At 38.8% G+C, this 12,572-nt stretch overlaps 1 protein-coding gene across 1 annotated transcript in view; it reads right to left on the bottom strand.

Moving 5' to 3' along the window:
* The window catches only part of ASCC3 (activating signal cointegrator 1 complex subunit 3), a 647,451-nt gene that overhangs the window by 119,281 nt on the left and 515,598 nt on the right, over window positions 1-12,572 (bottom strand). The gene's annotated exons all lie outside the window — the stretch shown is intronic.

Here is a 12,572-nt window from a genome sequence, read left to right as displayed (position 1 = left end):
GTAGTTATGGTGCCATAAGTACTCTGGAACATTTAAGAATGGTTTGACAACTTATCTGAGTTAGCTGGGTGCTCATTGCCACCTCTTCTGCTGCCAGAAGCTCCAACAAGGAGCTGCTGTTAACTTCAACTAACTAAGACCTATGGCACAAGGCTGGTTCATTGCCTGAGAGCATTAGCTCATCCAATGAGTCTGGTTCTGCTTGGTGGCAGGAGCTTCTGGTGGCAGGTGAGCTGGTGGTCGGTGTCTGGTGGGACCTGGGTAAAACCATTGTTAAATGATTGATTTCTAACTCTGGGAGGGCATCAGGACACTCTTGGTACCATAACCATTACATTGCCCAAATGCCTGATTGCTAATTCTTCTATATAGAAGTTTAGTACTGAGCCTTACCACATCAACCACCAGCAATTATGAAACCCCTATATACACTAGCACAGATGCACATATACTACAGGGTTAAGTAACATCTTTAAAAGTTTGCTGTGTAAAAACACTAAGAGGGATCAAGCAGTTGTAACAGCATGGTGCTAAAGATGGACATTTTCAAGGGTCAGTTGTAATATTTTCCAACAAAAGAAACAATTCAATCTACATTTGGTGTGGCTAGATTTAGGTTATAGTTTACATGACATCTAAACAAATGCTCTTCTTTAAGCTGAAGATGCTACATATTCATCTTAAGGCATTTATCTGTGTCGAGAGGTACTATGGTGGCAGATAAGAAATAACATTTCCAATTCTCATTATAGTGATAAATGCTCAGGCAAGACCGTACATCACTAATGATCTGTCAAGCTATCAAACTATTTTCTCACGCTGAAGAAAAAGTAAATCTACATCAATAAGAAGAACAGCATGGTGGACAGAATTCCTGGTAGAGCATTGCTTATCTTGAATTTGCAGTAATTTACCAAAACTTTCCTATGTATACACCACTTCTCTACAGTTATTATCATGATATGAATACAGTTTCAGCAGTTAACTAATTTTCGTTTGCAAACATGCACATCAGAATAATTTGCTAAAGTAAGAATTGCAGGGAACTCAAAAATGCCCAAAACAGCTTAATTGGATACATTTTCTAAGTAAGTTATACTTACACTTCATCTATTTTGGTCTAAAATTTTAAATTCATGTTGAATTCCAAACAATAGTACAGTGCTGCGGAATTCGATAGCACTTTATAAATAATAATAACTTTCACATTATTACGACACATTATTAATTGTCAACCATACTTTCTTTAGAGTATGCCTAATGTTCTTGAAATTATTAGTGCCTTCTCTCAGGGCAAATAATTTAATTACCATATTTTCTTACTAAAAATAAATTTTACATGTATTACAATGTATATTCATTTGGAAAGCATGTAAGGAATTTATTTTAGTGGATGATCTCCAGGCTTACGCTAGCTTTCTGAAGGTGAGCACTCTCAGCGTCATCACATGGTAAGGTTTTGAAAACTTTCACACTTACCTGGGACCCTCCAGCTCCTGTGATCCTTCTGCTCATCTGTGACATTGCTAAATTTGTTCAATCTTGTTAGGCAATATGGATGTTTTTCTCATTCGTGTAGAATTCATGGGTTTGTCAACTAACAGTGTCAGCCAATGCGTGATGTACAAATATGTACAAAAATCGGTACTGCTAAATTGTAATGCAAAAAATTGGGATGATTTTGCCATATCATATACGACTGCTGGAAAGACCACAGGTGCCCAAGGGACTCTGGTAAGTGTCAAACTGTTCAAAAATAGTTTGAACCCTTACCATGGAATGGCACGAAGGGGCTTCAGGTGTCATGACCAACACAGTACACAGAAAGCCCCTTTAGTACAGTCGACCCCACAAAGCCAGAATAATCCAAAATATGCATATATTAACATATGTGTATAGATGGAAAAAAAAATAAGAATACATGGACTAAAGAAATATTTTTATAGATAAAACAGAAAAAAGTACAAAAAAAGAACAAAAGAAGAAAACGCAGTAAAAAAAGTTTTTTATGTAACTAGTGAATTTCCCCCCATAAAGGAAAACTGTAATATTGTTCCCTGGATATCCGTGTGATTTTATACTCTGCCTTACAGCTGTCTATGCACACGTAAAGTATAGGAACTGGGTTGAATGAAATGAACAAACACAATTCTGTATTTTAATGAAGTTGGTCTATGTGTAAGAAGTCATTTTTGGGTCACTTCTTGAACAATTTTTTTTTTTTTTTTTTTAAAGAGAAATAAAGATTGCTACTATTGCTGGGTATATATCCCAAAGCAGTGCTGCTATAACAAATGAGCTGTGAATATCGTTTCTTCCTTGCCCTGCTGCCAGTGGGTGAGTACAGTCCTTGCGGAGTAGTTAGTCATGTCCTGCTAAGCAAAGTCATTTAGCTAAGAGAAAAGAAAGAACCTTTACAGGAGAATGTACTAATATACTGTCAAGCTAGCAGCTGGGGGCCCTGGTGAGTTCTTGCTGACCTCCCTCTAACTTTCACATAAATCAATTCAGCAAACAACACTATCTTATTTAGCAGCACAAATCTTGGGGCTTACAATGCTCAGGATCAGTTTTTACCCTTATTGTGATGCTGTAGCCAGTGCCCTGACAGCTATCGTTTACTTACAATACTTTGTAGCAAATACAAATGCAATTCTCTAATTAAAAAAAGATATAAATAAGATGAACACACACATCATTCCAAAAATATATATATATATATTTATTTATTACTGGCATTTATAAAGGGCCAACATATTCCGCAGCGCTGTACAATTTGGAAAGACAACACAATAAGAACAGACTGATTCAACAGGTAGAGGGCCCTGCCCGTAAGCTTACAATCTAAAGGTTAAACTGAGGAGATGAGACAAGAGGTAGCAGAGGGATTGTATCTGATGGCAGAGAGAGTTAATAGTATAACTGATAGCATGCAAAGGTTAGAACGAACCACGGTTGGTGAGTGGGTAGAGCCGAGTAAAATTAAAAGGCCTTGATGCAGGGATGAAGAGAGATAAAACAGTTATTTAAAAGGAATTTACAGCTTGGAGTGGCAAGGGGGAGGGGAAAGGGGGCAATGGAGCAGGCTAGCCATTTGTTATAAACCAGTGGTAGTCAACCTTTTTCTACCTACCGCCCACCAGTTTTCGGAGAAGGGTGTTTAAAAAAATTAAATAAATGTGATATAATCACAGGGGGCCCGGTAGCGCTGTTAAAGTGCCCAGCGCTGACCAGGCCCCGTTACAAACCACATCCATCGGGTGGCCCTGACAGCATAGGCCACCCGATGGACCCCCTTGGACGGCGGCCCCGGCAGTTTGCCGTGCGGGCTACGGCCGCAAATGGTGATGGCAGTACCCGGTCGCAGGGGTACCGCTGGCTCACACCCGCCCGCCCAATCTCTCAAGATGAGGAAATCCCTACCGCCTACCTGGAATCCTGAAACGTCCACTAGTGGGCGGTAGGGACCAGGTTGACGACCCATGTTATAAACAATTAAGTACTTGCCAACCGAAATTCTAACAACAAGATTATTAATAACTATATGTAATATCAAGTACCAAATATTACAGTAGTAAACTATATGTAACAATGGTTGCATCATTATAGTAAAGTAATAATCTAGTAACAAAATAAAAGAAATCTGGATGAATATCTTCTCCATCTCAGTCCGTACCTTACAGTCGCAGTGTTCAGAATTAAAAGGCATTGATGCAGGGATGGGTAATGATTTGGGGCTTACAGCTGCAGTGTTCAAAATGAAAAGGTATATATACCCAACATCTCGGAGGTGCATATGAAACTGCTTTCCCCGGAAAAACGGATGTAACAACACTATCTGAGCCTCTAATGAATCTAAGGAAAGGATGAATACATTGACCAAGTCATGTAATGAAAATGGAAACAGAACGGATTAACCAAGACAATACCATCACCCCAGAAGGAGGTGTGGAACTCAAAGAAAAGATATAGGGGAATACGAAAAAGGGCAAATTAGACGGAGCTCCAGGTGAGAGTGTCCGGCGGTTGTAATTACACGTCATCATATGGAGGCTTGAACCACAAACGTATTACCCAAAAATGGTAATTATGCTGCGGAGAAGAAACACCAGATATTCATCCCCTCATTAAGAGGGCATATAAACAGTCAGCGGAGAACCAGGGATTATTAGACAACATATCCGGCTAAGGAAGCTACACATCGTAGTGCAATGCGTTCCGGTTTATATTATGGACACTGTTCCTTCTTTTACTTATTATTTTTTGTTTTAATAGTGTATTAATAAACTTAGTTTTAATACTTCCTGGTTCTCAATATTAAGAAATACTTACCACCAAGGGGGAGTGCAGTCCTTAACTGCACAACATGCTACTGTTGAGCCATACGGGCTCTATGTTTGTAAGTACCCATTTGGCATTTGAATTTACAGCGATATCCTGTACTACGCTACTGTATTTTTTAATTTTATACATTTCCCCTAGGGCAGAACATATATTTCCTATAGGGGTAGGTCGCCTTTACGGATCCAGACACTATCCACACCGGAGCTAGGTTTATAGCTCCATATATTTATCTGTGAGCGAGTGCTCCATATATAATATCTGTTTATACAATTTTTGTTGTGTATGATCTGCACTATATTTTATTAATATCTATAGGTACCTGAGGTGTAATCCATGGTACCTGGATCATTATTTCGAAAGGTGATTATTACCTTTTTTTTTATATAAGCGCTACACTCTTTTACCTATTTTACTATCTGTTTGTGTGATTTGGAAAAGTTACATATTTGGTGTTTAGCTATTTCTTTATATTGTCCTTGAAATATTATATTTACTGTGTTCATTTTTACCAAAAGCGCTCGTACCTATCTACCTATCTGTTGATTTTTCTAATATGTCATTGTCATCAAAAAGTTTAAATTTCCTTTGTCCACTCACCACAAATCACTACTTAAGGAATACCCCATACAAAATCAAGTGTATAAATGTAACAGAAAAGACAGGATGGCACAACTCCACCATGCTCCTGGGGTCTTCGAAATCTTTTGAGGCCACAGAAGAGCAGAATGCAAGATTTGGATTCATGGACACCTGTTATACACTGGCATTTTGGGCTGTAAGAATTGACACAGCACTGGTAGCATCTAGAGTGTAGCTTCGACCACATTAAAGTATAAACTCAGAGACACACGGAGGTTGGGAAGCAGCATGACATATAATTCAACTGAGCTGAAAATATGGTACAGCTATCTCCATTGCTTAGGCAACATTTAACAGCTAAGAGGTTTACAAACACCCGTCAGGAATTATGACATATTCCTGGAGAGAAAGCAAAGTGTATACGCTTTGAAAGAAGAAATATAAGATGGTCCCAACGTGAGAACTATCAGTTTGTGGTTTTGTAAAATAAAAAGGATCTATCGTCCATTGACAGTGCACTAAATCACTTAAATTGAAAAAATAAAAAAAATAAAAAATAAAACGCAATGATTTCAAAATGTTCTTAAACGCACACAGACTTTTGATGGCTGTCAAATGTGTATCTAGACAAAGTAAAGACTACAAAGAGGATTTCCCTTTCTCCTTAGGATATTAAGAAATAAGCCTACTTATTTTTATGACAAATCCAATCTCCATCAAAGCACGGTAGTTGTAATTCCGCCTTCCCTTGTCCATGTGTAAAACATTGAACCATGTTTGTATGGCTGAGATGCTTACTTTTGGTGGGTTAAATTTATTGGTGTTAAAAATCTTTTGTAGAACGATGGGATTCCATCTCGGTAGATACATTAGTGTGTGTCTGAAACCCATTTGAGTCAGGGTATAACTCAGAGAATTGATGACAATACTGGCTCCATAAGAAAAGACGAGGCCAGATTGGACAAGAATGAGCTAACAGATTGTGCTGCACTGTTCTGTCCCTTTGAGTGTGATATATTGTTTCAAGATGCTAAAAGCCCATGCATTTTGGAGCATATTTGCAGTTTTTCTTTTTTTTTCTTCTCTCTTCTTCCTCCTGTTCTATCCGCAGGACCCTCATTATTTGTGTTTTTTATTTCGAGGCACATCAGACCGACCATATGCTACTAAATAATGCCCCTCGACTGTCTGCGATGCCCGGTGAATGAAAGCTGTGCCAAGAAACACAACCATAAAAGTTATGAAGTCTTTTAGGAAGACCTTTACTAACATAACATCTGCTACAGACGTTAAATAAAGTAAAAGCTTCTTCCTGATAAGTGATTTTTTTTTCCACAATGCATTTTGTACTGTAAAAAATGTATCTCTTGAGGGCAGATATGTTGGCTTACTATAGAAACATATAAAAAAACACAACAACAAAAAGAGCCCATAAAACCAAATGAATCCAGCAAGCAAGCTGCTGTCATATATCAGTGATGTAAAGGATGTCGTTACATGTCCTAATCGTGTCATTTGTAAGGCTAATGTTCATACATAAAAAAACAATTAACGCTAGTACATTTAATTGATGCTATATAAACAATAGCAAACAAATCATGTTGATTTGTTTGTGAAAAATATTATTGAAAAGGTAAAAAGCAAGAGTACTATCCCTTGAAAAGTAAAGGTGCGAAAGTAGTAAAAAAATATATATATTTATAGACGATTTTTCTGTCTCATGAGGTGCATTCAAATTCTGAAATATTGAGTACAAAAAAAAAAAAAAAAAAGAACACGCGCAGTCCCATCCCTTTGTTTGTATGTAAAACATTGCAGTTTTTTTCTTTACTTAGAAAGATGTTTCCATTGCAGGGTTAAATACTTATTTACAGTGTGTGTATATAATGAATGCAGTGTGTGTGCATGAGTGCAGTGCGTGTGCATGAGTGCAGTGCGTGTGCATGAGTGCAGTGCGTGTGCATGAGTGCAGTGCGTGTGCATGAGTGCAGTGCGTGTGCATGAGTGCAGTGTGTGTGTAGTGGCTGTCTTCCTGAAACCCAAGTGACACTTGGTCCTGGAATTTAATGCTGCTGGTAGAGTTGGGTCGTGCATGCATGGTTCCAATTCATTGTTTCAATCAAGATGCTGCACATATGGAGGGCCAGGTCCCCACAAAAATCCAACCGTTGTAGATACATATATCCAGGCACACCTGATGGTTTCTTGTAAAAAGCAGTCGTTTGGAACACCGAAATGGAGACAAAGTGTCGGCTCTTACAGGAGCTGAAACGTTGTCTCCATTTATGTGTTCCAAATAAAGACTTGTATCTACTATCATCGTTTGAAACAGGAACATTGTTTGATGCAGGAACTGTCAATACATTTTAAACTGTGTCTTTTCCACTATTCATTACTTTTGTAACTTTTCGGCTCTCCATTTTTTTTATTTTTATGTAGTACAATCTATTTATTAAAAATTCCTTCTGTTTTTGCACGAGAAATAGTTTTTTTCTATTTTAGATATTCTTTTACATCATTTGCCAAATATTCCTAGTTAAAGGTAGACAACAGTGGAGTTGCAAAAAGAGGAGTTTTTACCCACCGTAAATTATTTTTTTCTTAATATGGTGGCAGTACTTATGGGTTATGCTTCCTAATTGAGACAAGCATCTGCAAGATAGGTGATTAAGAAAAGTCCCTCCCCTTTACTCTATAAAGGGCTTCCCTGGCAAACCCACCTCAGTCGTAGCAAGAATTAGATACCTAAGCCACACACTGTAAGCAAAATTGTAATTTAGAGGGAGGGAGATTTGTACTGCCACCATATTAAGAAAAAAATAATCTATGGCGAGTAAAAATTTCATTTTTTTCTGACATATAGTGGCAGTACATATGGGATATAGCAAGATTCCCAATCGGTTGGGCCTTATGCCTAAACAGCTTGAAGTACCTACGCTCTAATGCAATTTTAGAGGCCGAGAGTACATTTAGCCTGAAAATGCCCGACGTTCTGTAAGGTGCTAAAAGCTGACCAAGAAGCAACCATGCTGATTTCTTCGGGTGAAGCAAAAGCTTTTCTCTGCCCACAAAGTGGTCATTGCCTTTGTGGAATGCGCTGTGAAAGACGCTGGTGAATCAAAAGTACTGAAGCATAGGCCATATGATTGACAAAATAACGAGAAACAGAATTACGAGAGGCTTTATTCCCCATAAAACTTTCCTAGAAGTTGACAACAGGTGATCTGATCTTCTGAATTCGGCTGATATTGATGGGTACACATGCTTCCTACTACCAGATTGAACAGCACAGCAATCTGCACTTGTCAGTTTCCAGGAAGTTCCGGTTTGCGCATGCGCAATAGCGCACCAGGAACTTCGGTGGAACACAACACCACCCGGGCGCGCATTCCACCGCTGTGCACAGGCGCACGGCCTGCAACATAACAAAGGCCTGCCCACACTCACCAAGCCGGAACATATTCGCCACAAAGTTAAACAGAAAGGGCTGCGGAACCATGCCGCTTAGCATACCAGCCGGGCGGCTATCGGGTTTCCTCCCCCAGACAGCAACCTGTGTGCCTCATCTCAACAGTCGCTTGATCTGTCAAGGACAAGGAAGAACTGAGGTGGGTTGGCCGGGAAGTCCTTAATATGGTAAAGGGGAGGGACTTTTCTTAATCACCTATCTTGCAGATGCTTGTCCCAATATGGAAGCACAACCCATACGTACTGCCACCATATGTCATAAAAAAAAAAGAAGAAAGGTGACACTTTCCAGACTACTTTTGAAACACCCTAACGCATTGGAGCACAGGTATTGCAAAATCCAGGATTTATTACACTTCTAACATTCTGTTGTAGATTGACTTGTTTTAAGGACCATTTTTATGCTTCATAACCTGTATTCTGTTATGCTTCAGCTCACCAGTGGAAATCCTGATTCTCCCAATAATGTTACTTATGTATCTGCATTCTGAACGATGTCTAGGTTCTGAGGCTAAATGTACCCCTAAACAAGGCAATAGTACCAACATGCTTCACTGCTGAGATGACTTTTCTTTGCAATGGTCAGTTAAAGGACCACTATAGTGCCAGGAAAACATACTCGTTTTCCTGGCACTATAGTGCCCTGAGGGTGCCCCCACCCTCAGGGATCCCCTCCCGCCCAGCTCTGGGGAGAGGAAAGGGTAAAACTTACCTTTATTCCAGCGCCGGGCGGGGAGCTCTCTTCCTCCTCTCCGCCTCCGATCCTCCCTTTCGTCTGAATGCGCATGCGCGGCAAGGACTGCGCGCGCATTCAGCCGGTCGCATAGGACAGCTTTTACAATGCTTTCCTATGGACGCTTGCGTGCTCTCACTGTGATTTTCACAGTGAGATTCACGCAAGCGCCTCTAGCGGCTGTCAGTGAGACAGCCACTAGAGGATTTAGAGGCTGGCTTAACCCTTATATAAACATAGCAGTTTCTCTGAAACTGCTTTGGGTATATAAAAAAGGGTTAAACCTAGCTGGACCTGGCACCCAGACCACTTAATTAAGCTGAAGTGGTCTGGTTGCCTAGAGTGGTCCTTTAACATTAAACCATACCTCCAATAGTTATCGATTTTCTTTTTGACATATGAGACAGGTGTTGGGAGATTAGTTACCATGTGCACCACTCAAATCTTTTATTCACTGGTTTCCTTTCAGTGCAATCATGCTTTGTGGTATTAATGTTAGATATAATGCCTGCAGCCTTCCGATTCTTAGCATTTATCCTGTGATTCCTTGTACACTTAGATGAAGTAAATTTAATTAGATGAAGGGTAACAAGTTGATGTTGCATTTCCCCTGTGCATACATTATCTGCTTGACAGCAGATATTTGGATGCAAACGTTTTCATTAATTGTTCTGTGCATCTATAACTCCTTTTTTGTGATATTTCATAGAGAAGGCCCAATTATTTTCACAAATGTGTGTCATGTAAAGCAGAGGATGATCACAGCTAATGTTTGGTTGTATTTTACAAGGAAGGAACCCTGGAACGCAAATCTAAAGGTCAACTAATTGTCATGAACCGATTCAGATTCAAATATTATTTCAACAGAGATGACCATCATTGAAGTTCAAATACTTTTTTCGACAAAGGTAGTTAATGTTGGATCGGTGTTATTTATTTATTTTTTTATATCAATATATAATAGATGTCTGTGCACAGAAATATACAGATATTTTGTATTTTATTTCCTAAACACGGTGTAAAGCACAATTTTTTAATGGAATCATGCATTGTTAGTCTCACTTAAATATTAGATTCTAAAGGTTTTCTTGAAATAATGGTATGGTAAAGGAATGGAGAGAAAGTCTGTATTTGATGTTAAAAAGTTAAAAAGAGCTTAATTTTTTCTCTTTAGCTACCCTAATCACACAGTATATTTCATTTAGAATTTCTTATCTCTTTCTAGATACTGCAACAGACTTTTGTGTGTGATTAAAGAGACATTGTAGACAACAAAACAACTTTAACTTAATGAAGCAGCTATTGTATAGAAACTATAGATCATACACCTGTGGTGTCAATGCTCAATTTTCTGGCATTTAGGAGTTAAAGGGACACTGTAGTGACCAGAACAACTACTGCTTAATGTAGTTGTACTGGTGAGAATAATAGTTCCCTTCAGGCATTTTCATGTAAACACTGCCTTTTCAGAAAAAAGGCAGTGTTTACATTGCCCCTAGGGACACCTCCAAGTGGCCACTCCTCAGATGGCCACTGGAGGGGCTTCCTGGCTCAAGGCTGCACAGTAAGCAGCCTCGCCGTTCAGCGTCCCCACGCTCTGCATGGAGACGCTGAATTTTTCAATGCATCTATATGAGGAGGTCCTGATTGGCCTGATTGGTTTTGTTGATGTCACAAGGGGGTGGAGCCAGAGCCGCCAGGCCCACGCGGCGCTGAAAATAAGGTGAGTTTTAAACTGCATGGGACTCACGCAGCCTACCTAAGCACTTCTTGTAAAGAGAGACCAAATGTTTAACTTCTGTTTTTGCACAGTCTGTTTAATTTAGAATTTCCCATCTCCTGCTCTGTTCATAGACTACTAGACCCAGCTGGAGTCTTTTATGTGTGATTGAAGTTTAATTTACAGAATAAAGAGTAAAGTAAAGACCTGAGTGAAAATCAAGCCCTTTTTTCATGCAGGCTTCGATTTAATAAGCTTTTCAAATGATTCAATACTGTTAGACAAACTTTCCAAATGTTTTATCTAAAAAAAAAAAATCCCATAGATATTAATGGTGACTTCTACAGATAAATATTTTTAAAGTATTTATAAGAGTATTGAATCATTTTGAAAGATTATTAAATAAAGGTAAAACTTTCAAAAAAAAATGAGCCCATTATAGCTATTACTGCTTGCATTACATCTGTAATACATCTTGTATATACATCATTAGAACCTGATTACATGGACATTAATTTGGTGCTTCCACTAATAGACTATGGTATTTTTTATGTAAAAGAACAAACCGTACGGGTAAACAAAACTTCACATTCTCATAACATTTGAAAAATATGAAAACATTTATTCAGTCAGTTAATAAAGCGCTCCATGGAATACAAAACCCATCATTTATGAGCAGAAAACCATAAATATTATAAAGCACCAATGCAAATGATTGCACATACACAGCTATAGGTAGTAAAATATTCCCTTTTCGTAATCTGCTGTCCCAACAGCTCACATCTATGATGTGATACAAAATACATTTGTTATTCTCTCAATGTTTACAATCAAAGGAAATCCCTCTATTAAAAAGGATAACAGGTAACTTTGGCGAGTGTGAGAACATTCATATATGGATTTGAGAGGGTTTATAAACAGCAGCTCTTAAAATTGGAAAATTAGTTGAGATATTTTTCTGATGTTCATGATGATTAATCAAATGTGAACAATATTTTTTGAACATATCTATCTATGTACACAAACACTTTGCGTGTAGATAGCATTGTGCTACTTTAGCCATCGCTGTGCTGCTCTCCTCACAGCAGATCTGCTTCCTTGGTTGAGATCATCAATCTTAATTATCTCAGCCAATCCAATGCTCCCCCATTGGGAAGCAGTGTGATACTAGTAAGCATGCACAGCAAATCACTGCAATGCGCCAATCAAATGCTGCTCACAGAGCACCACGCGATTGAGAACAGTGTTTGACTCGGTTCTTACAGGTAAGAAGACAGCCACTAGCAGAGTTTTTAACCCTGCAATGGAAACACTGCAATGATTGACATTAAAGGGTTAAAACTAAAAAGGGCACTGTAGATATCCTTTAAAAGTAGTCTATGCACCATAGCCACTTCTTATTCACACTTACCAGTATGATAGCACCTTGATAACTTTAACAAGATTAATGCATTAGTGTGTATGAATAATGTGTATAGTGTATGTAGGGACTTATTTATAAGGCATGTTAGTGTGTGTGAATTCAGGGTTGCTTTTTAAATGGACTATACTATGTGACCTTTAACTCATCATTACCAGCATTCTCATCTCATCACCCACCTCTCCCTATGTATTCCATCTCCCCACAGGTGTCTCTCTACTTTCATCTCACCCCACACTCATCTAGTTGCCTCTACCCTGTTCTGCACTTTTCTCTCCCTCCTCACTTCTGTTTCTCCTTCTAACCCT

This window comes from Pelobates fuscus, chromosome 2 (genome assembly GCF_036172605.1).
Source record: "Pelobates fuscus isolate aPelFus1 chromosome 2, aPelFus1.pri, whole genome shotgun sequence".
Taxonomy (NCBI): domain Eukaryota; kingdom Metazoa; phylum Chordata; class Amphibia; order Anura; family Pelobatidae; genus Pelobates; species Pelobates fuscus.
This window is presented reverse-complemented; position numbering and strand designations above follow the sequence as displayed.